Source organism: Protopterus annectens, chromosome 1.part1, assembly GCF_019279795.1.
Source record: "Protopterus annectens isolate FY-2018-M chromosome 1.part1, PAN1.0, whole genome shotgun sequence".
NCBI classification, from domain to species: Eukaryota; Metazoa; Chordata; order Ceratodontiformes; family Protopteridae; genus Protopterus; species Protopterus annectens.
This window is the reverse complement of record NC_056726.1, coordinates 1634617402-1634645358: the sequence shown is the minus strand read 5'-3', so window position 1 is coordinate 1634645358 and position 27957 is coordinate 1634617402.

The window sequence follows — 27957 nt, the reverse complement described above, 5'->3', positions numbered from 1 at the left end:
GTTTCTTCAGTCGAGCTGCATAAGGCATCTGTTTGAGGCCATTGATCCTCTTGGTGAGGTACTTCTGTGGTCTTTCCAACTGTTGCAGGTGTCCTGTAAGATACATCCCAAATGTGGCGTTGTACTCTATGATGGGTCTGATGAGTGATGAGTAGAGGGGCACAATGACCTCTTTTGATCTGGATGCGAACCCTTTTGTGATTAGGTGGGCCACGTAGAAGGATTTTCTAACCACTTTGGCAATGTGATTATCAAAGGTGAGATTACTATCTACTTGGGTCCCCAGATCTCTTATTACGTCTTCCGTATTTAGGGGACTACCACCTATGTGGTAGTTTGTGGGTACTTTGATTTTTCCAAAGGGGATGACTATACACTTTTTGGCATTTAGCTTGAGGCCATGATTTTGACACCAGGTATCCATCTCAGTGAGACCCTTTTGGAGGATGTCTGTTTCAGCTGGAGAGTCAATTATAGCCCCTAGTTTGCAGTCGTCTTTGAACTTGGTCAGCCATAGTCCTCCTGTGCTTGCCTGTACCTCTGAGAAGTATATGCTGAACATATACTGAGCCCTGGGGAATACCACTTGTAACCGGTTTAGAGTCGGACCTAGCTCCCGCAACTCTTACCATGTGGGTTCTGTCCATGAGCCAGTTGGCAACCCATCTTGTGACGTAGCAGTTTATGTTCAGGCTGGTGAGCTTGTCTATAATACCAGAATGGGGAATGGTGTCGAAGGCCTTAGCGAGGTCTAGGTAGGCTGTGTGTACCACCTTTCCCTCGTCTACAGCCTAGGTAACTGTCTCAAAGAAGTCCACCAGGTTTAGGAGGCATGATCTGTCCTTAACAAAGCCAAACTGGGTAGGGTCCAGTGTTTGGAGCATGTATGAGACAAATATTTCTTGGGGGCAGGTGCCCTTTTTTTTGCAGAGAGAGAGGAATGTTGGGGAAAGGACGTAGGTATGTCTGGGTCAGGTGAGTTGGGTAGGTGAGGGAGCTATGATGCAGATAGACAGGACATACCAGATTTGACACAGGAACAGTGAAGGACACAAGAGGTAGGTGAACACCATGGTTGGGGAGAGGGTGGGGACATTGAAGTCCCATGCACATCAAGCTGGGTGACAGTGAGAATCGAGTCCTCACACACTGGACTGTCATCACTATCACCTCACTGCTCTGCTGACTGCAGTGCCTGACATCTGCGTCTCATTTGTGTGTTTTATACCAGGATGGAGAGCAGGCACTTTATCCGGCATAGGCGTGCACCCACAGTGCGGCGCACAATCCAATCCATCATTGCTGGCAGTTCTTCTTGGGTGATAAAGTTACCACCTCTGCCACTGCTCCCAGAGGGAACCAGAGGCCTATCCTCCTGAGCAGAACTACCTGAGGGACCAAGTAGTGCAGGGACAGCAGAGTGGGGGCTGCCTGGTCACTCATTAGATGAGCTGTGCAGCAGTGCTGCAGCCGGTAGAGTGTGGGCAGGAGGATCCTGTGAGACAGGCCTACCCTGCTGTGCTGTCGGAAAAAAACAGCAAAAAAAAAAATTAAATAAAAAAAAAAGACAAGGGTTGGGTGAGAGAAAAAAAGGGAGAACGTTACTAACTTCATATGTGACATACGAAGCCTTGATATAATTTTTATAAAAATACTATGTTTTTTACATATGCTGCTTGTAGTTTTTTTTTTTTTTTTTTAATACACAGAATAAGAATATCTAATGATTATATGTGGTCTTTCTGTTTACAAATGTATGATTTTAAAGCTTTGGAAATTGCCACACCTTATATTTATGACATATTCTTGCTCATGTTCCATGGTAATGTCACACTTGGTCATAATAGTATGATGGTTATGTTCTAGAATTTAGGGAAATTCTATACAACCAGTTGAGAAATAGTTTGTATTTGTTAGTATCAGACCAGTGACGGATATATACAGTGAAATAGTAGTATTAGACCAGTGACAGATATATATACAGTGAAATTGTACTTTTATAAGCAAGATATATTCCATTCAGAGCAAGGAAGAAAGAGTTCAGACATTCATTACAGTCCATTTGAATAAATCTCTTTGTCTCAAACCAGACACCTGTCAGAGAAACGGTAGGTCATTTGAGCCTCCAGAAAGATGTGTTTTTACTAGCTCATTTTATGCACTTTCATTGTTGATGAGATAAAAATTCAAACCTTAGCAGATGTGGAGAATAGAATGCAAATGGATTTTAGATTTTTTTCATGAAGACTTATGGCATTCTGATTTAAAACTATTAACTTACGGGATACATTAAATATATTACATGCAGTTAATGACCTATGTTTCTCCTGTATCGTATACTTCTAATTTGAATTCTTAATGGCTTTACAATGTTATAATTTGGTTAGGGTGCTTTTCTTTTAAGCCCTTTCTTTTCCCAGCTCATGGCTAGAAGAGGTTACCAATGAATCAGTCAGTCCTTCAGGACTACTTCTCATCATCTTTGTGCAAGAGTTTTGAACAAAGTCAAAAATAACGAGAGCGCAAAGGCCCAGCTTCAAGAACAAATTTTAAATATTCCTATAAACTGAAAAGTTGCTAGAGTAACAGGTTTTGCATTAGCCTGATTTCTGAAGGATATGAAGGCTGAACTCAAATGTTTCATTATTTGGTGACTACATCCCCCATGACTTGCCAGAAAACTACCAATTTTATGAGGAAAAGAACAAAAATAAGATGCAAACATCTAGACACTTTTTTGAAATTCTGGACTCTAGAGAGGCATACATTTTCTAAGATGTTTAAAAGATAAAAACAGCCAAGAACAGTTTAGTTTTACCCCTTAGTATGCAAAAGAATGTTTTGCATTGTGTTTCTGTATATAGCTCTGTGTTGTTGTTCTTTAGGGTAGCTGCTGGTATTTGTATAGTAATGCCTAGTGTGTGTTTTAAAACACGCATTGTAGACAGCTGGATTGGGGCTTACAATTGTACATTTCTGTCACATTTAATATTTGGTTATCTAATGTGAACAGCATACTTTATGCAATGGGAAATTCTGTACAACCAGTTGAGAATATGTGTTTTCTTAAGTATCAGGCTAGTGATAGAGATACAGTAAAATATTACTTATATAAGGAGAACATATTCCCTTCAGAGCAAGGGGTCAAGAGTTCAAATACTCATCTGCTGGTCTATTTACAGAAATCTTTGTCGATCCAGACTCCTGCCCAAGAAAGGGTAGGTCACTCAGTCCTTCATAAAAATGTCTTTTTTTAACAACCTATTTTATACACTTTCATTAATGAAAAAAAAATAAAAAACAAAATAAACAAACATTAGTAGCTGTGGAGTGCAGCGTAGCATCTAAATAGATTGTTTTATACTAATAACTGTATATAAAGAATTTAATATATTATATGCACTGAAGGGCATATGTACCTTTTATATCTTATATTTCTAATTTGGGTTTCTGATGGTTACACGACTTTGGAATTTGTTACACTTTTCTTTTAAGCCTTTTCCTTTCCCAGGATAAGACCAGAAGAAGATATCAGTGAATTAATCAGTCATTCAGTTTGTTCTCTCATTCTCTTTTGACCTCCTATCCCAAGTAGTCCTCACCATGTCATTTCTGTCTTTAAGAGTCTCCAAGGGAGAGAATTTATGAAGTGTCATCCTGGTGGATTACTGGGTGCTAGGCATGGTCTGTAAGGGCCACTTATTGAAATGGTGTGAACACTTGGCCAGCCCACTAGTGGAGATGCTGGATATCCTTTAGCACTTCCAGTGACCGAAATGTGTCACTGGATTCAGACAGTCGAAAACTGGCCTGGTGGGAGAGATGGAACAACTAGGCTGCACTCATTATTTGGGTTAGGCATTCCACTGACAAAACGTACAGTTGTGTAAAATCTTACCATAATGGTAAATGTCTTTGCCTTTACTGCTGCAGTATTCATAACATATGGGATTCCCTATTGCGGAAGCCTGATGTCTGGCCAGTCTACCAAAGACTCCTGTTGCTTTAAGGTACACCAAACATCACTTAAACACTCCTTGTGTAGTGTAGGGCATGAAGGTGACGTTCAGACCTAGCATAATCAGAACTGACTGCCCCAAAAGGAACACTAGTCCAAGGAACCCAAGAGGTAAAGTGTATATCCAAAAAGGCAAAGAACTAGGGGGAAGGAGAGAGAACAAATACTGCAGCAATGAAGTCAAGGACATCTACCATTATGGTAAGATTTTACACAATAGTACTATGTCCTTACATTCACTGCTGCAGTATTTGTAACATATGAGAGAGTGCCAAAGCTCAAGAGAAAACTAGGGAGGAGGAAGGGATAGAAAAGTCCCCTAAAAATCTATGAAGAATGGCACTAGCAAAACCAGCGCTAGCACTAGAGATACCACCCAACTTGTAGTGCCTGGTAAAGGTATGCAAAGAAGTCCATTTAGCTACTTCAAGAATAGAATTGGTATCTAAGCCCTAGAAAAAAGCACCAGAAGAAGCCATGACTCTAGTAGAATGAGCCTTTACAGAAGAAGGAAGGCTATTACCATGAAAAGTGTAACAAAATGAAATAGCCTTAGAAATCCAAGAAGAAATAGTTTGCTTGGATACAGCAAGTCCCACAGATTGAGGATGAACAGAAACAAATAGCTGATTAGATTTTCTAATAGTCTGAGTCTTATGCAAATAAATCCTGAGTTGCCTATGTACGTCCAATGTATGCAGCACCCTTTCACTGTCAGTTGGCAGAGAGGGGCAAAGGGTAGGCAGATTAATAGACTAATTAAGTGATAGCTCATTAACCACCTTAGGCATAAAAGAAGGGTTAGTGCGCAAGCACACACTGTCTTCATGAAAGATTAAAAAGGCAGGACAAGCCATAAGGGCCTGCAACTCAGACACCTGTCTGGCAGAAGTAGGAGCTAACAAAAGAACAGTCTTCCTGGAACAATGTTGCAAGGTAGCCAAAACAGCAAGCTTGAAAGGAGCCTGAGTCAACTTCTCCAAAACAAAATTAAGATTCCAGGGAGGAGGAGGAACAGGCTACCTGGGAGGTTTAATATTAAGGATGACTTTAAGAAATTGTTCCACCTCAGATCTAGAAGCTAAAGGAGACGAAAAAGGCAGACAAGCAGAGTTAGCTGATAAGTGGGCTGTAATGGAAGACTAGGCCAAACCAGCATTGAGTAACTCACACAAATAAGACAGAACCAAAGGAACATTCACAGTAAGTGGGTCCAGGTTACAAGAGAGACACCAAATAGAAAACCCCTTCGATTTGAATAAGTAGGATTTCCTAGTAGTAGGCTTCCGGGCCTCTTGCAGGATTTTCATCACATCCTCAGAAAAGAGATATCTAGTAGGAATCAAAATCCTATCAACCACAATGTCAGTTGAAGTGTGGACAGGTGGGAATGGATGACAGATCCCCTGTCTTGTGTGATTACATCTACCCTGTGAGGTAACTTGTGATGATTGCCCCTGGCTAGATGCAGAAGTTGAGAGAACCAGTGCTATTGCAGCCAAAAGGGGGGTCACCAATAAGATTTTGGGTGCATCATGCTGAATTTTGAACAGGACTTTTGGAATGAGAAGAAGGGGAGGGAAAGCAAAATGAAGCATCCTCTTCCAAGAAAATGAGAGGGTGTCCACCTTCCAAACCAGTGGACTTGAGACTCAGGCACAAAACAGATGAAGTTGTCTCTTCAGAGCGGAGACAAAAAGATCCACTTGAGGAGTACCCCACTGGTGGATAATGTCCAGAAACACATCCCTGTGAAACATCCATTCATGGGCCTGAGTTAAAGACCTGATCAGAGTGTCTGCCTGAAGAGTCACTTGATACTTGACTGCCAGATCCCATACCAGGAGTGCCAACTGACAAAGAAGATAAAATCTCATTCCTCCCTGTTTGTTGATATACCACATCACTGTGGTATTGTCTGTGAACACCTTGAGAGGCCCTGGAGAGAAAAAAAGGATTAGACATGAAGAGCCAGCAGAAGAGCCCTCATCTCTTTGATATTGATGTGCGCCTTCTGCTAACAAGGTGACCATACCCTCTGAACATTTAGGGAGCAAAATGTCATCCCCTTCCCATGTCTGAAGCATCTGTGAATAATTCCTGAGAAGGAAGATGGGGATGAAAAGAGATCCCTTGATTCAGAGACAACTGCTGAATCCACCAGTGAAATTCCCATTGAGACAAAGAAGAAGAGGATTTACAAAGTCTGGAGGATGTGCATGTTGAAGTCACACTGACTTCAGAAACCACTGAAACTTCCTCATGTGAAATTTGGCCAGAGGGAGCATTGGAATTGTGGATGCCATGAAATTCAGAACTCTCAGAAACTCCCTGGCAGTAATAGAAGCCAGAGGAAGAAGATGTAAAACAAAGAAATGAAAGTTAAGGCATTTGGAGAGGGCAGGGATGGAAGCATTGGCACCATCTGAATCCCGCAACCCAGAAAAGCATGACTCTGAAAAAGTGAGAGAAGACTTTTTGAAATGTATAGTGAACCCCAGGCTCTGAAGAAGGGAAATGGTGAAAGAAAGATTTTGCAAAAGCATCTCTGGAGAGGACTGCTAAATCAGCAGGTTGTCTAAGAAAGGAAATATTTGGATCGCATGAAACCTGCAAAAAGCAATTACAAGAGCAGGGCATTTGGTAAACACTCTTGAGGCAGTAAAAAGGCCAAAGGGCAAAGCAGAAAATGAAAATGTCAGGAAGCAACAGAGAAACGCAAAAACTTCCTGAAAAGAGGATAGATCAAAATATGGAGATAATCATCATTGAGATCCAGAGACACTATATAGGCCTGAGGGAGCAAGCGTGGAAACAGAATCTGAAGGGGCAACATCTGAAAGGAAGGCACTTGTAGAAAAGTGTTTAGATGAATATGTCTATATGGTCTAGAATAGGTCTCCACGTGCCCTCTTTTCTGGGCACTAGAAAAAGTCTGGAATAGAACCCTTTCCCCCTTTGGGACCAGGGCACCTCTTGAATAGTACCCTGAGCCAAAAGATTTTGAAGAACCTCCAGGAAAAAGGGAAGTTGATCCCGAGGAGGCTGAGGAATGCCCATAAAAGGAGGATGGGATTTCCATACCATGAAGTACCCCTGACAAATGATCGACAGAACCCAGGAATCATGAGTGATCTGAAGCCAGACAGGAAGAGAAAGGGAAAGGCAAAGAGAAAGAGGAATGTGGCTGCGAAGAGACAGATAGTCATATATCACCAGAATTGTCAAGAAAGGAAGGCTTCATAATCCCTGAAAACTAAGTAGCCTTAGCAGGAGGAGCCCATTTGCCACTCTTCTTGCCCCTAGAAGAAGGGCGAGATTGTCTACGAACAAATGCAGGCTTAGCAGGGTAGTTTCTCTGAAATTTAGGCACCATAGAAACAAACACATGATTAAGCTCCTGTAAGGCCTTGCCCTTATCCTGAAATTAATTAAATAAACCAGCAGCAGCTTCCCCAAACAAAAGTTTAGAATCCAGAGGAACATCCATCAACTTAGCTTTAATATCATCAGGTAGAGGTTGAAGCCTAAGCCAAGAATACCCCCTCATAACTGAACCAAAAACAGCAGCCCTAAAAGAGGCATCTGCTGCACCATAACTACATTTAATAGAGTGACGAACAACTTGAGAGGAAGTCCCTAGCAAGGAAAGAACAGAAGTTTTACCCTCAAAGTCTGGAAAATTAGAAACAAGTTGACAGGCCTGAGAAAGAAGAGCCAACACATACCCAGACATATGGGTCTAATAATTAAGAGCCCTAAAAGCTAGGGGAGCAGATGTGTAAACCTTCATACCCAGTTTTTCCATAGTTCTGCTGTCTTTGTCAGAAAGCAATTACTTGGGTGATGGAAGCAACTGAGATAGCTTATCTGAGGCTACAGACACTACAGAGGGGTCAGTAGCAGCAGGACATTTATATAAAAAACAACAATCCTCGGGCATCCTATAGAACCTGTCAGGCTTCTTGGGAGCAGGTGGCAAAGAATCAAGTGCGTGAGAAGCATTAGAGCAAGCATCCAGCAAGCCAGGTAAAACAGGGGGAATAGCTTCAGGTTTAGGAGAATCCAACTGCAGCAATGTGTAATACTTCTTATGGATATCAGAAACCTGAACACAATCCCACTTAAAAAAATCCATCATCCTAGAGAGTGTGTCCCCAAAGAAAATTTCCTCAAAAGCAACATTATGACTAATAGATTCATCCTCCTCTGACCCATAGTCCAAAGGAGAAGGAATTTTAGTAGAATAAGTCAGGGATTCATCATCAGAATCCAACTCACCCATGGAAGAATCCTGTTCTCCAGGCCAATTAAAGGGAGTAGAAGACTGAGGATTAACAGGAATTGAACCCCCCGAGGAGGCCATAAGGACATTAAACTGGTAAATAGCCCCTGAGTGAAGGCCTGCTGCTTAATTTGTGGATCCCTAAGAGCAGAAGAAACATGTTTAATTTTTGTTTCTATTTTAAGGGGATGTGCCCTCCAGAAAACTGAGAAGGCTCAGACCCAGGATGGCAGTTGAGACCCGTAGTAGGAACTTATTTTATTTATTTATTTTGTTTGTTACCGGGTAATGTCCGACTGGGCATGAGGCCCATTTTCAGTGGAGGCCCAGGGAGAAAAGCTCCATACATGCAAATAGACTGTTAAACAATCAAATTGAACACGCATTCATCAATAATGTACAAAGCAAGTCAGTAAAGAAGTTAGTTATATAACAGTAATTAGCAAATAATTAACAAATAAATTAACAAATTTAACAAAAAATGGCACAGTTAGAGATAAAAACTGGCTGCATGAGTTAATAGTGAGAACAGTGTGATACAGTAATTGCAAGAAAGAGAAATGCAGTCTACACAACAGTTAAAGACAAAGCAGTATATGTGTATACATTGTTAACTGAAACTGAGTGCAGAATCAAGACAGACTTCAGCAGTTAATAGTTGTAGCTGTGAGAATGAGCTAGTATAGGGTAATGTAAGGGAGTCGTAGGTAGCATAACCAGGAGTATGGCAGGAGCAGAGTCAGTGTTTTGCTAGATGTTCCTTAAGGAGGGTTTTAAACTCATGAATGTTGGGGTTTTTAACCATAGGTTGAGTTAGTGTTCCACAGTTTGGCAATTTTATGGGAAAAAAGGGCAGTGCCTTGTGTGTTGTGGGCTTGGGTAATCTTTAACAATAGTTTATTTGAGGATCTTAGAGCTCTAGGATTGCTGTTGGGTTGGACTAGATTGGTGAGTGCTGGGCAGTTGCTAGGTTTGTGAATTATATTGTGGGCTATGGACAGTTGGTTAAATGTTAGAAGGTTTGGTAGTTCTTACCATTTAAGTTGAGAGAGTACAGAGCAGTGGTGGGTTTTGTAAGGGTGACCTGTGGGAAACTTGGTGATTTTGTTTTAGCATGATTCCAGATTATTTTGGTCAGATTTACGAATGTTTGCAAATACTAAGGAGCCATAGAGGAAGGTGGAGAGTAGATGTGTGCAGGCAGTGACTAGTCTAGTATTGTCTGTAAGGTAAGGTTTGATTCTGTAAAGGGTGCCAAGTTTGGAGTGGACTTTTTTGATGGTGAAGGAGATGTGGGTGTCAAACCTTAGGTTATCATCGATTGTGTTGTGACACCTAGAAGTTTGGCTTGGCTGGTGGGATCTATTTTGTTTTCATTTGTGGAAAGGATAGAAAGTGGAGAAAGGCATGTTTTGGGTTTACTGTAATTGAAGACAATTAACTTGTATTTGTTGGGGTTAAGTATGAGTTGATGATTAGTGAGGTAGTTTTCTATGTCTTGGAAGGATTTTTGGATTTTTGTTTGTAGGTCCTGGGGGGTGGGGGCTGTGCAGATTAATGTAGAGTCATCGGCATATTGGACTATGGAGGCTAGTTAGGTTGAAGAGCCGAGGTTGTTAGTAAAAATTGTAAATAGAAGGGGGCCAAGTATGGATCCTTGGGGTACACCAACAGTAATGGGTAGAAGGGGGGGGACAGGGTGTTCTCCCATTTGGTGACTTACTGACAGTTAGAGAAATAACTATGGAACCAAGACAGGGCTGTTGTGTTGAGGCCATGGGATGATAGTTTATTCAGTAGGATTTGGTGGTAGATGGTGTCAAAGGCGTTTGACATGTCAAGGAATATGGAGGAGACCATTTGGCATAAGATCTTGAATGATGTTTGTGAAAGATAGCAAGATAGAATTTTAAGGAATTCATTAGGTAATTTATCAGCTGCTAGACAGCAGGGTTTGAGTTTGGAAAGGAGAAATTTTATGCAGTTTGTTTGGATTGGGGTAAAGAGAAGGGGATGGGAGAGTCAGAAGAGGGAAGGGGTACAGTGAGACATTGATTAGTCAGATTACCAAGAAGAGATGTGATTGAGTTAATGAAGTGCATTTTAAATTGTGTAGCTATTGGGTCTGAAACCTTGGAGTTGGTGGGTGGGGGGCTTAGGGGTATAGCCTAGGTTGAGAAGATTGTTAATGTTTTGCCAAACATTTCTGGGGTTAAATTGGTGGGTTTGCTGATCTGAAAGGAAATAGTTTTGCTTGTCTATTTTTATTTGTCTCTTAGTCTGGTTATGTAGCTGCTGATATGTTGTGTGGTCTATGTTATTTTTGGTAGCTTGGTAAATGGACCATGCCCTGTCTCTTTGCTTCAGCAGTGCTAGGCTATCTTTAGATAGCCAAGGTATGTGCCTAGTTTTTGCTCTTATTTTTCTTTTGGGTGCTAGATTGTTGAGTATTTTAAGAAAGATATTGTTGAAGTAAAGGACTGCCTGATCAAGTGTGAGGTTTCTAAGAGGTAACCAGTTAATCTGCTGAAGAAGATGGTTAAAAGTGGAGGGGAAAAGTTTTTTTTATTACTGATAAATGTATATATTGTATTGGTTTGTGTCTGAGCTTGTTTTCTGTACAGAAAGGTAGGTGAGTGGTCATTGAGGGAGTCTGGAAGGTCATTTTTTTGCCCTTTTAGCTCAGGAAGCTAGTAAAAGTAATGAGAACTATAATAATAGACAGGTATAATTTGGACATGCACTAACTCTTACTTATACATCAAACTTTCTTGATATTAAAAATATTATTTTGAAATACTGGAAAATTTTTTATGTTGATTTGGAAGTACTGGGAAAAGTTGGAAATAAACCAATTGTGGTGTATAAAAAGGATATTTCTTTTAAAGGACTTTTTGAAGGAACAAAATCAGATATACAAAAGGGTGGTACTTTCAAATGTGGGAGATGTGCCCAATGTCCCTATGCTATGGATAGGGAAATAATTAAATTAAAAAATTTGGGGTATATTACTAGTAAGAAAAAAATGTATTGTTATAGTAAAGGGGTAGTTTACTTAGCTTTGTGTAAACAATGTGAGAAATATTATGTAGGCAAAACCAAGAATGCCCTAAAGACTAGAATATATCAGCATGTATATGATATTAAACACAAAAATGAAAACAATGCTTTATATAAGCATCTGTGTATTGAACCCACTCATTCTTTTCTATTTTTTATTTTAGAACAAGTTGATTTAGGACCCCCGGGGGGGGGGGGCTATGAATGATTATCTAGAGTTTTTGGAACTCAAATGGCAAATTAGACTTGATGCATACCATACTCCTGGCTTAAATGATAGGATGTCTTTGTCTTCACTGTTAAGATTAAAATCTATGTTCTTCTTTTAATAACAATGTTCAACGTTTCTGTTTTAATATTGTTATATGCACTTAGTAGGGATTCATTGTATTGTATGTTATTGTATTAACATTGTTTAATATTATATGAGTAGCAGCTATTTGTTTTAATTGTAGGGAAATGATGTCATTTTCCATGTGATTGGTTAAGCACTATATTTAAACTGTTTGTTAGTAGCAGTATTTGTATTCTGATGAAGTCATTCATTTGACGAAAGCGCTCAATACTGCTTTGAAGTTGTAAAAGTTGCTGTCTACTTTTTTGTTGGAATTTTAGTACTTGCAGGTTTTACTGCTTGGATTTGCTGTTCATATTTTTGTATTGTTTTTTCCAGCATCTGCAGTTTCATAAAGTGATTCAATTTTTGAGTGTTGTCTTTTGTTTTGCAACAGCTGCCATTATATACTAGGTCAGGAGGGGTACAGTTTTATAGTTCTAGTTTGAGTGTGTCTTTATACATAATAGCAACACCACTGCCCCTTTTGTTTGGTCTGTCTAATCTAATTATGTTATATCCATTTGTAATAATTTCCTTGTCTTTGATGTGGGGCTTTAGCCAGGTTTCGGTTATTGTTGCAATGTCAGGTAAGTAGGAGTTAAGGGTTGCATGGAATTCAGTAATTTTATTTACGTTACTATGGAGATTAAAGTTTATAAAGACTAGGTCTGTGTTGTTGGTCTTTGGGAAGTGGGGGAAGGGGGTGGTGGTTAGTAGTATGTTGGGGAGAGATTGGTGGAGGGCTGGGTGGGGAAATGGTTGGGTAATGAGGGGTGTGGGGGAGAGGGCCAGGGTTAGGGTGGATGTCAGCCTGGAGTTTAATTTGTGTTATATTGTATAGAGTGAGTTGTCTGAATTTATTGGTAAGTTTTACATGTCTGTGAGTTGAAGAGTAAGTCCTGTGTTTGGGTAAATGTTTAAAAGGTAGGTGGAGAAAGGTAGTTGCGTTGTAGAGCTGTGAGCTAATGGTTGCATATTTGTGGGTGTGGCTGTTGGAGGAGGATAGAGGAAGAGTAGGCTATTGAAGGTGAATGATGGTGCATGAGTGGAGGGAGGTGGAGCTAAGCAAAATGTATAGTAGGTGGAATAGGAGAGTATTGGCTAGCAAGGAGTTAAGGTGAGACATAGTGGATGATTGAAAAGGTGTGGTGTGGAGGTAAGGGGAAGGGGAGGGGTTTGAGGCAGGTGTATTGGCTGGAGGTAGAAGGGTGTGTGTGTGTGTGTGCTTTTAGGTATAAATCTAGGGAAAGATGGGGTGGTAATGGGGTTAGGGTAGGGGAGCGGAGTGAGCCCGATGAGAAGCTGAGGACGAATGGAGCGGGATGCACCGGCCTGCAAGCAGTCGTGGCTCTTAGAGACAAAACTGAGAAAACTATTTCCACAAGTATTGTTATATTTGCAGGAAATAATATATGTTAACAGCCAACAGTGCATGAGATAGTTTGGTAGAATGGAAACCATTATTGTCCAGTAAACAAAACTCCAAAAGCTGAAATGGGAGTTTGTTACCTACTTGGGACTAGAGTGGAGAAACTAGTCGAGTAAAGCCAGTTGTTGATAATGTATGAAGTGAACCCTTGGTTTAGAAAAGAGAGGACAGAAGCAGCAAAGTCTTGGCCTTTAGCACACTTTCCTGAAGTGAGTTCTTCCCCAACTAAAAACTGAGGAACTTCCTTAGACCCCCCCCCCAAAAAAAATCAACTGTGGTTCCCCCTGAATGCCTGAGACAGATGCCTGCAAAGCCTCTTTGGACATGCTGCCAGGCGAATCCTCTCCAGTCTCATACACATTTGCAATAGAGAAATCTGAGAAAGCCAGATAAGCTGTCGGGTTTAGAACAGCCTCAGGACTGACACCTGGAAGAAGCTGGACAGCAGAAGATTCTGGTCATAACTTTTTTACCTTCTTCTTCCCTAATGGCTGACCCTCAGGGTGGGCGATTCCTTCCATTGTATCTTTAGCAAGAAGCTTAGGATGCTGCTTCTCAAGACACAAGGAAAGGGAAGAAAGTCTGCTGCAGAGGATTTTTGGGATGAACGCCTGAAAAATTAAAAAAGTTGTATGATCATGAGACGCTCCTAGGCAAAAAAGACACTTACAGTGGTGGTCTTTATGAGGAATCTATCTCCCACACTATTTGGCCTTCCTGGATGACATTAACCCCAAAGAGCACAAAAAAAGCAAGAAATACCAAACCTCCAACACGGCACGTATCTGCAACTGCAATGAAGTCAGCAAACAGGCGTAGGTAGTCACTAGAGAATGAAAATGCATTCAATTGGGAGAAAATGGCTGCAGGTAAACAGACCGATGATGAAAAACTACTTTTGGACTGCTGGCGAAGAAGTTCTGATTATGAGAGGCTAATGGAATTCCCTCCTTCCGTCTCTAAGAATTTCTGAAAACTTTGAACACTTCACAACCCAGCTCCATTCTTACCTCTCCTATAAATGGAGCTGCATTTGCACTCTACCTACCTAACCTGCTTAACACCTGAATACATTCATTACACGTAACGTTCCTTCATCCTTACCCTTCAGGGATTAACCTTATTTACTGCCTTCTTACTAATGTTACTTTTATACCATTCACAGATGATTTAAACCTCTATACAATTTTAACTCTGTACTACTGTTCTCCAATCTGTAAATATGTAAATATGTATTGTATTCTACTCTATGTTGCTGTTTTACTTTGCTTAGTTTTGCTATTTTATAATTACAATTTGCTTAATTGGTACTATTTCTGCTATGTATTATGGAGTTCTTCTCCCCGGTCCTCCACTGAAAATGGGCTCCTGAGCCCAGTGGACCTCCCTGGTCATCAAACTGGAAATAAATAAATAAATAAATAAATAAATAAATAAATAAATAAATAAATAGGCCTGAACATTAGCTTTATGTTCTATGCTATGCAAGGAGTATTTAGGTCAAGTTTGGTCTACCTTAAAGTAAAAGGAGTCTTTGTAGATTGGCCGGAAGTCATGGTTCCACTGCAGGGAATCCCATATGTTACAAATACTGCAGCAGTGAATGTAAGGACGTCATGACAATCTGCAAAAGGCCATGTACATATGTGAGGCATGTCATCTTAGGGGAGAGGGTTAGGGAGATGCACACACAGTGTGCATCATCACTGCAGGTATGTCTCCTGAGGGGAAGTGTAATATGGTGAAAAGTTACTCCACTTTTCAAATGACAATTTATTGTGATGCTGGGCCTGGCCTCCCAGCCTATGATTTTATTTTATTTTATTTTTATTTTATTTATTTTACATTTGTTGACCGGGCTAGTCCAGCTGGATACATATCCATTTTCAGCAGAGGCCCGGGGAGAAAAGCTCCTCGAGAGTACAAAACAATGTTTGACGTTAATCAAATAAAAACAGTAAATAAATTCACAGTTTAACAAATAGAAGTACTATATACAATTAAGCTATTTTATGCAAAAAAGAACATATTGAAATAAGTAGTTGGGTAAAAAATAAGTAAAATGTACAGTACAGGAACACACTAGAAAGAGGTGTGTTAAAATAAGATACTAGAGTGACAAAGAGAGATATTAAGATATAAGAGAGAGTCCAAATTAGTTGAAAGACAAGTTAAGCTTCTGGATTCCAGTATGCAGGTAGATTATGCAGACATTAAGATTTAGAAATTTAGTGAGAAGACAAGAGTTGTTAGTCTGGGTTAAGACAGGTGCATAGCCAATGTGTTTTAAGGTAGGATTTAAGCCTGATTTTGAATTGCGTAAGTGATGGTAGTGAGGTTAGGTCACTGGGAAGACAGTTCCAGGATTTACCAACGGTGTTAGAGAATAGAGAGTCCCCTGCCTTGTTGTTGGCTTTGTGTGTTAGCACTAGCATTTTAGTAGCTGAGCGCAGGGTATTAAGGTTACTGTAGGGGATGATAAGGTTGGTAAGAATTGGTGTGTTACTAGGCTGATACAGGATTTTATAGGCAAATATTAATTGATTAAGTAGAAGTAGGTTAGGTAACTCTAGCCAACCAAGATTTTTATAATTAATACAGTGGTGGGTCCTAAATGTAGAGCCAGTTGCAAATCTTGCAATATTGTTGTAGGAGACTACTAGTTTGTTCATATTGGTTTTTGAGAGGTTAGTATATATAGGGGAGGCATAGAGGAGGGTAGAGATTAAGTGGGTCTGGGCAATAGTAGATCTTGCTAGTGGGGTAAGAAAGGATTTGATTCTATATAGTGAGCCTAGTTTTTTGTTAACTGTTTTTATGGTATTGTTTATGTGGGCTTCAAAGTTAAGGTTATTGTCAATTAGTACCCCTAGGAGTTTTGTGTTAGAGTCAGGGGATATGATAGTTCCGTTGTTAGAAGTGACAGTAAAGTTTAGAGGTGTGTGTCTATGGGTGGGAGTAAAAAGTAGAAGTTTGTTTTTTTAGGATTTAGGATAAGACATTGATGTTGTAGCCAATCCTCAACTGTGTTAAACACTTTTTGGGTCAGAGATTACAGGTCTGCTAGATTTGGGGCTGTGCAGATTAATGTGGAGTCATCAGCATATTGTATTAAGGAGGCCTGAGGAATAACAGTGTACAGGTCATTGATGAAGACAGAGAATAGAAGTGGTCCAAGTATAGAACCTTGGGGGACACCTAGTGAGATGGGGAGATGGGGAGATAGGTTGTTCCCCCACATGACTGCTTGTTGCCTATTGCTTAAGTAGGATTCAAACCATTGTATAGAAAGAGTATCAAGGGACAGGTTTTTCAGTGTGTTAATGAGAAGTTTGTGGTTAACCATGCCGAAGGCTTTGAAGAGATCAATAAAGAGGGCTGAGGATAGAGTGTTGTTATTGCGATTTTTATTTATACAGTTGGAGAAGGATAAAAGGGCAGTAGTAGTACTGTGAAATGGCCTGAAACCATGTTGGCAGCTAGCTAGCAAGTTGTTGTCTATAAGGTGTTTTAACAGTTGCATATGAATGATCCCAGTACTTAGCTCTATACTTAGCAGTGATTGCTAAATGGAAGCTGGTGAGAATTCCACATCCAAATGGGTCAGAGATCAGTGCTATAGTATGTAGTTTTAAAGGCACTGAGCTAGGGGTAAATTATAGGGAATCAGACACTAAATAAACAGATAGATGGATAAATAGATAGATAGATGGATAACCAAACAAATAAATAACAAGTATTAACCTCGAATCCCAGTTCCTCAGTTCATCCTCTATCTGATCAGTAGCATTATATGTTCTGCTTGTCCCTTTTTAGGTTGTCTTAGTCAAAGAGGAGGTGGACAGGGAACAACAAGAGGTATGCTGATTCAGGCTGTTTCTTGTACCTGTGAACCTGGAGTTGGTCCTGTCCTATTTTTTTTCAGTCTAGCAATTTCATCTGTTAGTGAAATCCATGAGATTTGGGGGTTTACATTCCAGGCAATCACGCAATCATGTTACTGTTATTGGACCATGGATGCTTATTTTGTACACAAAGTGAACTTACAATTTGATTAAAATTAGAAATAGCACAGAAGATCTATTCACTTTACCTTGAGCACCTCACCACCTTCAGTATCATTGCTAGGGTCATTGTCAGGTGTTTAGCTATCCTCACAGAGGTGCTTCAGCTGTATAATCTTATAGCATTTCCTTAACTGGATGGATGGTAGAAATTCTGCCACTAGTCTTAGTCTTAGAAGAGTGTACTGGGTTCTTTCATGGCATTGGAGCCCTGATGTTTCCATGGGATAATTGTATCAGCATGACCTGCATCCAGACTAGAGGTCCTAATTCACAGATTTGTTCAGGATGTGCCATTGCTGGATTTTCCTTCTTTCTAGAAGGACTTGGGAGTTCAGTGAACTTGTCTTCTGTGCCCCCTCTGTTTCAAATGGTTCACATCTGACATTTTATTTATTTATTTTATTTAATATTTGTTTACTGGGAAAGTCTGACTTGGAATGAGCCAATTTTCAGCAGAGGCTGAGGAGAAATGCTCCAGATGCATGTCTTTGTAAACCTCTTTTACTTGTTGGCTCTTATGGCAGTGACTGTTTTCACAATTCCATTAATAGGCTTCAGTATGACCATCTGATGTGGGCAGCCTGTTGAGAGTCTCTAGAGAGCAATCACTCCCTTTAGATTGCACTTTCTTTGTTGGATATTTGCTGCCACTTCTTGGCCTCTGATCTCAGCCTGGAATAGAAATTTCCCCTTCTTCTATCCCTTCTGCAGCAAACTCTTACCCTGAATCATTAGAGTAATGCAGACCTCATGCCTAATCTTACTTGTTTTAGGGTGAAAAGAGCACCGTCCACAGGCAATTGGTGGATAACTGTGTTGTAACTTTTAGCAGTGTTACAGCATTTTGGGCTCTTTATCACCAAATGAGTCTGTCACCTATTTTCTCTGTTTAGAACACCAAACAGTAACTTGGTACCTAACACACAATGAGAAACATTTGCAGACATACCACTTGATTTTGGGACTGGGTCAGTGGGCCATCAGCTAGTAAAAAACACACAGTGGAAAACTGGAATATTTATTTGCAGAGATAATACCATTTAGCTAGTGTTGTGATTGAGTCAGTGAGCCATCAGCTAGTACATATTTCTAGTGATACTGTATACCACTGGAGTGTCAAAACCCTTGCTGTCTTTCTGAGATGAACCCGAAATCTGCTGCTGGATGATAGGCTTGATATCTGCCAACTTTTTGATATACTATGAATGGAGAAAGGTATGTTTCAACTGTATTACTCAAGAGAAGAATCATTACTTTGAAATCTTTGCTGCCCACATTAGGATAAGAGTGTATGGGTAGTGGAGAGATTCTGCCTGAGCTGCAAGGTCTTTTTTTATGTACAAGTTCCCTTTCAACCATCTCATCCCTTGACATATAGAGGGATTAATATCAGACAAGTTCAGACTCATCCTGATCTCCTGGTAGTGATGATTATTCAAGAACCTTATGAACCCCTCCCACCCTGGCCTCTTTTTACTTCCAGAAATTCTGAATCTCCATTTTTTCTTTGGCAACGGATAGCTGCAGACAAATGGGTTCTGGAAATAATTTGTCAAGGTTACAGATAGCAGTGGGAGGAAATTGCTGCTTTCCAGGGTTCATTCCTCATCCTCCAGATCAGATTCTTTTGTTTCCAATGGTTCTTTATCACATACTCTTTATCACATACTGTTCCAAGGAGGGATAGAACCAGTTCCTCCTTCTCAGGGAAGAGTTTTTATTCAAGGATGTTCGTAGTGCCAAAGAAATCTAATTCTGGATCTTTCTTTCCTAAACCTGTTTGTGATAGTGCCCACATTCAAAATGTCACTTCACAACCTGTTACTTCTTCTTTCCCTTTCAAGTTTCCTGGCAATACTAGACATACAATATGCTCATCATTACATACCTATTCATCCAGACTTCAGACTTTTTTAAAGGTTTTGTGTGTCTGGATCACATTATCAGTTCCCTGCCTTACCCCTTGGACTATCCACTGCACCAAGAGTGTTCACAAAGTGTCTTGCTCTAGTTGTAGCAAATTGCAGGCTACAGGGTATCCATATGTTTCCATATTAAGATGAGTTGCTTATCTTTACAGAATCTTTTTTTCAAAGTGTCAGGAATCTCTCTTTTGGTTGAGACATTTCTTACACACGCTGGGATTCCAGGAGAACATTCAAAAGTCTTTCTTAACTCCTACACACAGGATTGTATTCCAGGGATATCAGCTAGACACCTCAGTTCAACAAGCTTTTCTTCCACAAGAAAAACAAAATAGATTTTTATCTGGAAATATTTCTAAAATTATCCACTCAAACTTCATTCAGTGTGAATGTAAACCTCAGGATTTTGGGTCTCATGGCATCTGTGAGTCTATGATACCATTGGCAAGCCTCCACAAGAGGAAGAGTTTATAGTCATTTAGAAGAAAACTCAATTATGGCAATAGAACAGAAGGGTAATAAAAGAAAGTCATATGGAACAAAGGACCATTTGTTGTTAAACAAAGTCATAGTGGAGAACTGTAAAACAGGGAAGAATCTAAGTACGGCATGGATAGACTACAAAAAAGCATTTGATAGTATCTAATTTTCATGGCTAAAAGAGTACTTAAAATGTATAAGATACACCGTACACTGATAAACTACATCACAGTGACCATGAAACAGTGGCAAACGACTTTGCAGTTAAGCCATGATAAAGGACAAATTATTATTTCAGGGATGAAAATCCACAGGGGGATATTCCAGGGTGAGTCTGTCACCACTGCTCTTTCGCCTTGCCCTTAACCCATTAAGCTGTCTGCTTAACAAATTAGGTCATGGCTATAATTTGGCTTCCAGAAAGCAACAAAGTGTAAAGGTTTTTCATATTCTCTTTGTTGATTATTTAAAACTGTATACCTCATCAGATGAGGAACTGAAAGCACAACTGCAAGTAGTCAAAACTTTTTCAGATGATATAAGAATGTCATTTGGTCTTGATATATGTTCAAAAAAACAACCTTTAAAGCAGGAAAGCTGCAGCACTAAGAAAACATCAGTTTTGGACAAGAATGTGATGTAAAAGAACAACTTGAGGGAGTGTATATATATTTGAGAACTGATGACAGATCAGCAATAAAACATGAACAAATGTGAATAAAACTCAATAAGAAATATTTTAGAAGACTTAAATGAATCCTGAGAACAGCGTTGACATCTGGGAACAAAGTTCAAGCTATAAACCAATTTGCTCTTCCTGTCCTAAATTATAGTTTTGGAGTGATTGACTGGCCCCAAAAGATGTTGGATCGATTAGACAGGAAAACAAGAAGGATGCTTCATGCTCATCAAATGATTTATAGAAATCACTGCATACCAAGATTATATATTCCTCGTTCCGAAGGAGGTATGGGCCTCCTTGAAATTGATTACATGTATAGATCTGCAGTCATGGGACTGCATACATATCTGCTGACTTCACAAGACCCAAACATAGTGAAAGTTTTGAAACATGAGGAGAATAAATCTAAGATGACTTCTCTTCTTACTTTAACAGAAGTATATCTGTGTCATGCGGGAATGGAAATCAAACCAGTAGTATATTAAAATCAGGCAGCAACTGAATATGACAAAAAACAAAAGAAAAAACATAAGTGAAGGATCAGATGAGAAGGCAAGAAATGTGGAAAATGCACAAATATAGTTGCAAGTATAGAAAAGTCCTGGAACAACCTCATGTTGATCAGGATCAAATGCAGGAATGGTTAAGGAGAGGCAAATTCAAACCAAAAAATGAAGGATTAATACTGGCAGCCCAAGATAGCGGACCACATACACATTGGCTTACAAAGTCCATTGAACATGTGGGAGAAACTAGACAAATGTAGGTTTTGTAAACCTGAACTGGAAACAGTTGTACACCTTGTTGCTGGTTGTGACATACTAATGGCAGAAGGACTGCATACTGAAAGGCATAATAATGTGGCAACACTGTTGTACTGGGGATTGTGCAAACATTATAATACTGAAGTAGCTGAAAAACACTGGAAACATGAGCTACAAAGCATCATAGAAAATGATGAAGTCTACATCACATGGGATCACCCATTACCAACAGTTCAAAAGACAGATGTGAGAAAACCAGATATAATGGTACATGAAAAGAAGACAAAAGTAGCACTGATCATTGAAATCACTACACCCAGTGACTAAAGTGTCTTGCATACAGAGAGACACAAAGTCATAAAATATCAGGATTTGCAGGCAGAAATGAGTGTAGTGTGGAAGAAAGTTACCCAGACAGTTCCAATAGTAGTAGGAGCAACTGTTCTTCTAAAAAAAAATCTACAGTCATATTTAGATATGTTACCGATACATATAATACTGTATAAATTGCAGATGGAGTCACTACTTGGTACATTGTGGGTGCTGCAAAGAGCACTTCTGGTTGACACATGAACTTTAATCATACTTTGACTTAGGAATGGGGTCCATTCCAGTCATGGTATTAGAAACCAAAAAGATTTGGAGAAATTAAAAAAGAGAATGATACAGAGAGACACAAAATCATATAATACCAGGATTTGCAGGCAGAAATGAGGGCGATATGGAAGAAAGATACACAGACAGTTCTAATAGTAGTAGAAGCAATGGGTCTTATAAAAAAAGAATTCACAATCATACTTACACTTGTTACCGATACATGTACCTCAGTACGAATTACAGAAGGTGTCATTGCTGGGCATATTGAGGGTGCTGTGAAGAACACTTCTGTTTAACATTAAAGACTGAAACAATACTAATTTCATGAACTTTAATCATAGTTTGACTTAGGAATGGGGTCCATTTCCGTCATTGTATTAGAAACCCAAAAGACTTGGAGAAATTTAAAAAAAAGAGAAAGATACAGTGGTACCTGAAATCCCTTTGGCCCCAGCATTGACACCATGTATCTTTTCAAATACCAGTGCTGGGGTTTGTCAGAGGAGAAATATTTTGGTGGAGACAGCAGATATCCTTATAACCAGGTCTCCCCTTCTCCCTCCCTGGGGAGCAGTTTCAGGAGGGATAACAGTACAGGGGGGTGTAAGACACCAAGGACAGATATGCTTGCCCTGATCAAGGCACTCAACTCTGGACCATTTTTGGTCTCAAAGACCTCTTCAAGTGTTACAGACAATACCACAAGCAAGGGGAATCAGGTTTTATACCCCTTTTCAGACTAGCCAAGTTAGCTTGGGATATAGCCTCTCTGCACAATCTCACTCTACATGCATTCTACATTCTGTCAGAGCAAAACTTGAGGCTGACAAGTTAAGCTGAACCAGGTAAGACCCTCAGGAATGGAAACTAGATCAGGGCATTTCCTTAATTTAACCCATCTGTGGGAAGTTCCTCAAGTAGACCTCTTTGCCTCGTCTTTGGACAATCAACTTTCAAGATTCTGTTCTCCATATAAGAAGGCCTGTAAAGCAGGTACCTTTTGTTTTTCATGGACAGGAGTGTTCTTGTATGCTTTTCTATCCCTTCCACTAATATCCATGATACTTTTGGGATGCATGGCTAGGCTTAAAAAGGCCCTTGTGGTTGTTAGCCTAGTAAAGACCTATGAACCTATGAACTTCTGAAGATTCAGCAGGAGTCCCTTAAGATCATTGTGATGACTCCCTTCTGGATAAGGAAACCATGGTTCTTCCTTTTGAAAGCGGCCAAGGGCAATTACCACAAGCTTCCTCACAGACTGTATCTACTCACACAAGAACAGGGGTGTTTGATACCCACAAACATCAATCAACTTGAGTTGAGTACCTGGATGATAGGCTCTTGATTCCTTTTAGGTGTCTGTCAATTGATGACCTGTACCAGGTGCTAATGGAGGCAAGAAAACCTGCTACTCCTTCTTCTTCTTTCGGCTGCTCCCGTTATTACAAAATCATATATCAGCAAATGGAAACGTTTTTTTAGTTGGTGCCAACAACATAACCAGCATCCATTCAGGGCTAGTTGTTCTCTTGATCTGCAATATTTGTGTGTAACTATCCTATGATCTTACTTATTCTTCTATCAAGGTTTATTTATCAGACATTTCAGCATATCTGCCCATGGATCCTCCTCTTTCAATGCAGTCTCATGTCAAAATATTCTTGAAAACACTTCAGCATAAGAATCTTCCAAGAAAACCTGTGGCCTCTCCTTGGGATCTTGATTTTGCATTAGAGAAGCTAACACTTGCTCCATTTGAACCAGTTAATCTGGCTGACTTGATTCTTAACATGAAAAACAGTTTGAATGATTGCTCTGAACTCTGCCAGAAGGATATCTGAGTTGCAATATATTATGATAAGTAAACCCTATCTCATTTTCCATTGGGACAATGTTTCTTTAAGAACTAATCCTTCTTTAATGTCTAAAGTGGTATCTGAGTTTGCTTTAAGCCAAACGATCCATCTCTCCATTTTCGTTTCTGAACCTAAACATGTGGCAGAAATAATCCTCCATACCTTGGATATCCAGAAACAACTCAGGTGCTATCTTGACAGAACTAAATATTTCAGATCTTGGGATCAATTGTTCATTTCTTGTGAAGGTAAGAAGGGATAACCTGTGTCAAAGCAGACTATTTCCAAATGGTTGTCTAACTATTACCTTTTGTTGTAGTTACAATAACAAAACTATTCCAGTCAGGGTGAAGACCCACTCTACTAGTTCCTTAACTTCATTTATGGCTTTTCTGAAAGGCCTGGATTCTGGAAGTATTCTAGAAGCTGCTACTTGGCCATCTGTACATACTTTTACAAAGCACTATAAGCTTGATTCCTTTTCTAGGTCCAGAACAGGCTTTGCTAGGACCATTTTCCATGGGCTCCTGGACTCTTCTCTTTCCACCTCTCAAATGTAGTCAGCTAAAGTAATTTACCCATATAGCTAAGGCTACTCCAGCAGCAATCAGTATGATGACCATAGTACAGCTGTATAAGTAAAACTTAACTATAACAGTAGATGTTTGAAAAATTGCTGCTGCATTAGCCACTCCTGCTTTTCATCCACCTTGTGCTCTTGGTGTGTTTTTTAATGCCAGGGTGTGGACACATCTTTTGTTATTCCTAGCATTGTCCTTTCAGGATTCAGCTTCCCTCTCTCTGCTGACAGGAAAGCTCTGAAAGACTTCACTCCCAAACTTGTCTTTTAGTCAGCTCAGATCAGTCTGCTTGACAGTTTGCATGTGTGGAAGGTGCTCTAAAGCTTTGGAAACTGGCTGGCTGTTATATCCTTGGTGGGATATAACCCATATTAATAAGGCTACTGCAGCAGTGATCATTTGAACATCTTCTGTTATTGTACATTTTACTTACACAACTGTACTTTGAATGCCACATTATTTTTTTAACACTTTGACTGTATGATAAAATAAACAAGCAATCTAAAGTAATATTATCCATCCAGTTCTTTGACTGAACCAGCAGTAACACTTTTGTGTAATTATCTTTGTAAAGAAACATGTAATGAGATTAAGCTAGTTTGCTCATTAGCTTGAAATCTACGCAGTTTATACATGTTTATACTGTCTTCCCATTTGTACTGGTTTCTATGTTGTTTGGTCCAATCAGTGGCTGAAAAAAATCTTTGGACCAGCTCATCTACCCACTTAGGAAATATAAATACATAAATAGATAAAGTTGCTTCCATCAACAAACCAATTAGGTTTACAGTCTCTTTTCTTAAATATCAGAGCTTGGGTGTCACTACATATTGTTAAGAATTACCATTTCATCATGTTTTGTTGTTTGTTTTTAACTAAAGTAAGATTTTAAGTGCTTACATTATAACTAATTTTATGTGGTCTCACTACAGATTGCTAAGAATTACCATTTCATCATGTTTTGTTGTTTGTTTTTAACTAAAGTAAGATTTTAAGTGCTTACATTATAATTAATTTATGTGGTCTCACTACAGATTGCTAAGAATTACCATTTCATCATGTTTTGTTGTTTGTTTTTAACTAAAGTAAGATTTTAAGTGCTTACATTATAACTAATTTTATGTGGTCCAGGGTTAGTGCATGTTGAAGAAAGAGCACAACAGGCATATCTTCCACCCTCCAAAACAGGTTACAAAGGCTCTTAAATACCAAATACATCAAGCCAAAAATCTGGACATCTAAATAACATAAAATATGAATATTAAATAACACATAGCTTACCATACTTCCAGTGGGATTGTGGGATACTACTCAGAAACATAAGTTTAAAAAGCAGAGTGACAAAAATTGTGAACATGCAGGCATATTATGAAACACACTGTAAAACAGTAGCTTTTAATGGATGACATTGCAAAAATCTACTTTACAAAGTCATTTATATTTGATCTGAAAAATGGAGAAGTAAAATGCGTGTTCTTATTCTTAAAATTATTGGTGCCACTAGAATGTTGGTTCTGTAGTGTGGTTTTCTGTATACTAAACAACTACAAAAATATTGTCTAATGGGGAATTCAGAAAAATGGGTGAAGGGGGAAAATTGCCTCGGAAAATAGGTACATCATCTGCAAGTGTAAATCAGGCCTGAAAACAGGTACCTCCAAAATAGGTACAGTTGAGAAGTCTGATTATAGCAGTAATTGCACTTTCTATGGGGTTCAACAATCTTAAAGTGAGAATAATAAAGTAAAGGTGGGGGGGGGGTGCAAGGTGGTTTTGCCCTGCAATAAATATTCTTTGTTACAATAGCTTATAAAATATTAAGCCTAGGTACACCCATAGCAAGAATATTATGATTTAATGTAAGCAAGCTGATATGCTCAGGGGTTTGCTGTATCGATCAGACATAGTGAATCCAACCAATTTTAGTCCATCTCCTCCACAACATGGTTTTCTTTTAAAGGTCTGCCACTGTATCTTGAAAATACTGTGAACCTATAGAAACCATTTCCTCTTTCGCTTGTCTTCGGCTGGGTGTAGTCATCAGAAATGTTGCATTCCACTTCCTGCAGTCCTTTAATAATCTGAGTCATGCTCCCGTAGGGTTACTTCACAGTGATGATACCCATTCTAAGATAAGGCCTACAGAACTGTATGCAGTATTCTTGGCCTGGTCTCATTGGAATGTCCTGTACAAGAATATCCTCAGGTTGGTCGATGTCCCTTCTCCAGCTTTGCATGTGAGCATATAACTTGCTGAGGTCATGGCTCCTCTATAGGGTATGGAGAGATTCTTGTTTTGAGTGACTGTTTCTCCCTTATACGTGATTTTTCATTAACACTGAATATATTTACAATTTAAGACCAAATATCATTATCCTTACTAGACTTATAAGCACACTCAGGTCATTTTGTAGCTCTGTTCTATGTGCAGAAGGCCTGTCAGTGCAAGTGGCTCAATATGAAGCACACATGTGTTTGTTGTTGGAATGTAACAAGCTGTCAGTTCTATTCCCACTCCAAGTGATTAGTTTCATTTTTCTGATTGCTGACATTTCAATGCAGCATTAGGGGGTGCTGCACTACTGAGTGTGCTGTCCTTCAGATGAGACGTTAAACCATCTACTTGAATTAATGGTAGCTCAGGCAAATGTAAAATATCTCATTGCATTTACTGAAAAGAATAGGGGTCCTTTATTTAACAAAAACATTTTGACAATATGTACAAAAATATACAATATTTACAATATTTACATTATTTACGTTATTATTCACAAGCATATTAACATTTAATTTACAAACATTTAACTTATTCTTCACTTTATATATATTTTTTGTCTGGACCCCCCCACACTCAAATTTCCATAACTAAAACCTTAATTTTTTTAACATTTTAGACAACTCCCATTTGCCATTATACATTATTTCTTTAACACTTTGATTCCAGATTACCTACATAGCATTAAATATTTTCCTCTCTATCTTTTCAACAGTCTTTATTTTTCCCAATAAAAATCATATGCAATCATGTCCATATTTATATCTTCTATTCCCTTAATGTCCTCAAAATATTGTGACTCCTCTAATTTTTTCCATAATTTCAGAAACACGTTAAGTCATTTCTTCTTCACCACTATAATTACATACTCTTTTTTAATAGGGCATATTCTCCTTCACTGGCAGTTTTCTTCATAGGTTCACAGGTTCATACTAGGCTATCTGCCCTAGGGCATTTATAAGCCTAGCCAGAATGTGTTTGGCTTTCGCCACTCATTTTAAATTTATTTTGCTATGCCCTTTTTCAAGGTTAGTATACTGTGCCTCTGTCTAACAGTGACACAGAAGTGATACCCGGGGTAAACCTACGATCTCCCATCCACTCATCAAGATTCCTCTTGAAGAGAGTCAATGAGGGACTCTGCCTAACCTGGACTGGGATTTTATTCCAGAGTGAAGGGAGCCTCTGGTTTATGAATCTGTCCCTCCAGCATGTCCTATTAATTTCAGTGCTGAGGTTCAAGTCTCTCGAGCGTGTAGCTCGATGGGATTTGCATTTTCTGAGGTGCAGCATGTCCATTAATTCCGGGTTGGACATGGCTTTATATGTCAAGCACAGATTGCCTCTGAACAGGCGGTATGCCACTGAGTAGAGCTGGAGTTTCTTTAACCGGGCAGCATGTGGCATCTGTTTGAGCCCTTTGATCCTTTTGGTGAGGTACTTTTGGGGTCTTTCCAGTTGCTGCAGGTGTCTGGTAAGGTACATCCCAAAAGGGGCATTGTACTCAATTATGGGCCTGATGAGGGATGAGTAAAGAGGCATGATGACCTCCCCTGATCTAGATGTGAATCCCTTCATGATTAGGTGGGCTATATAAAATG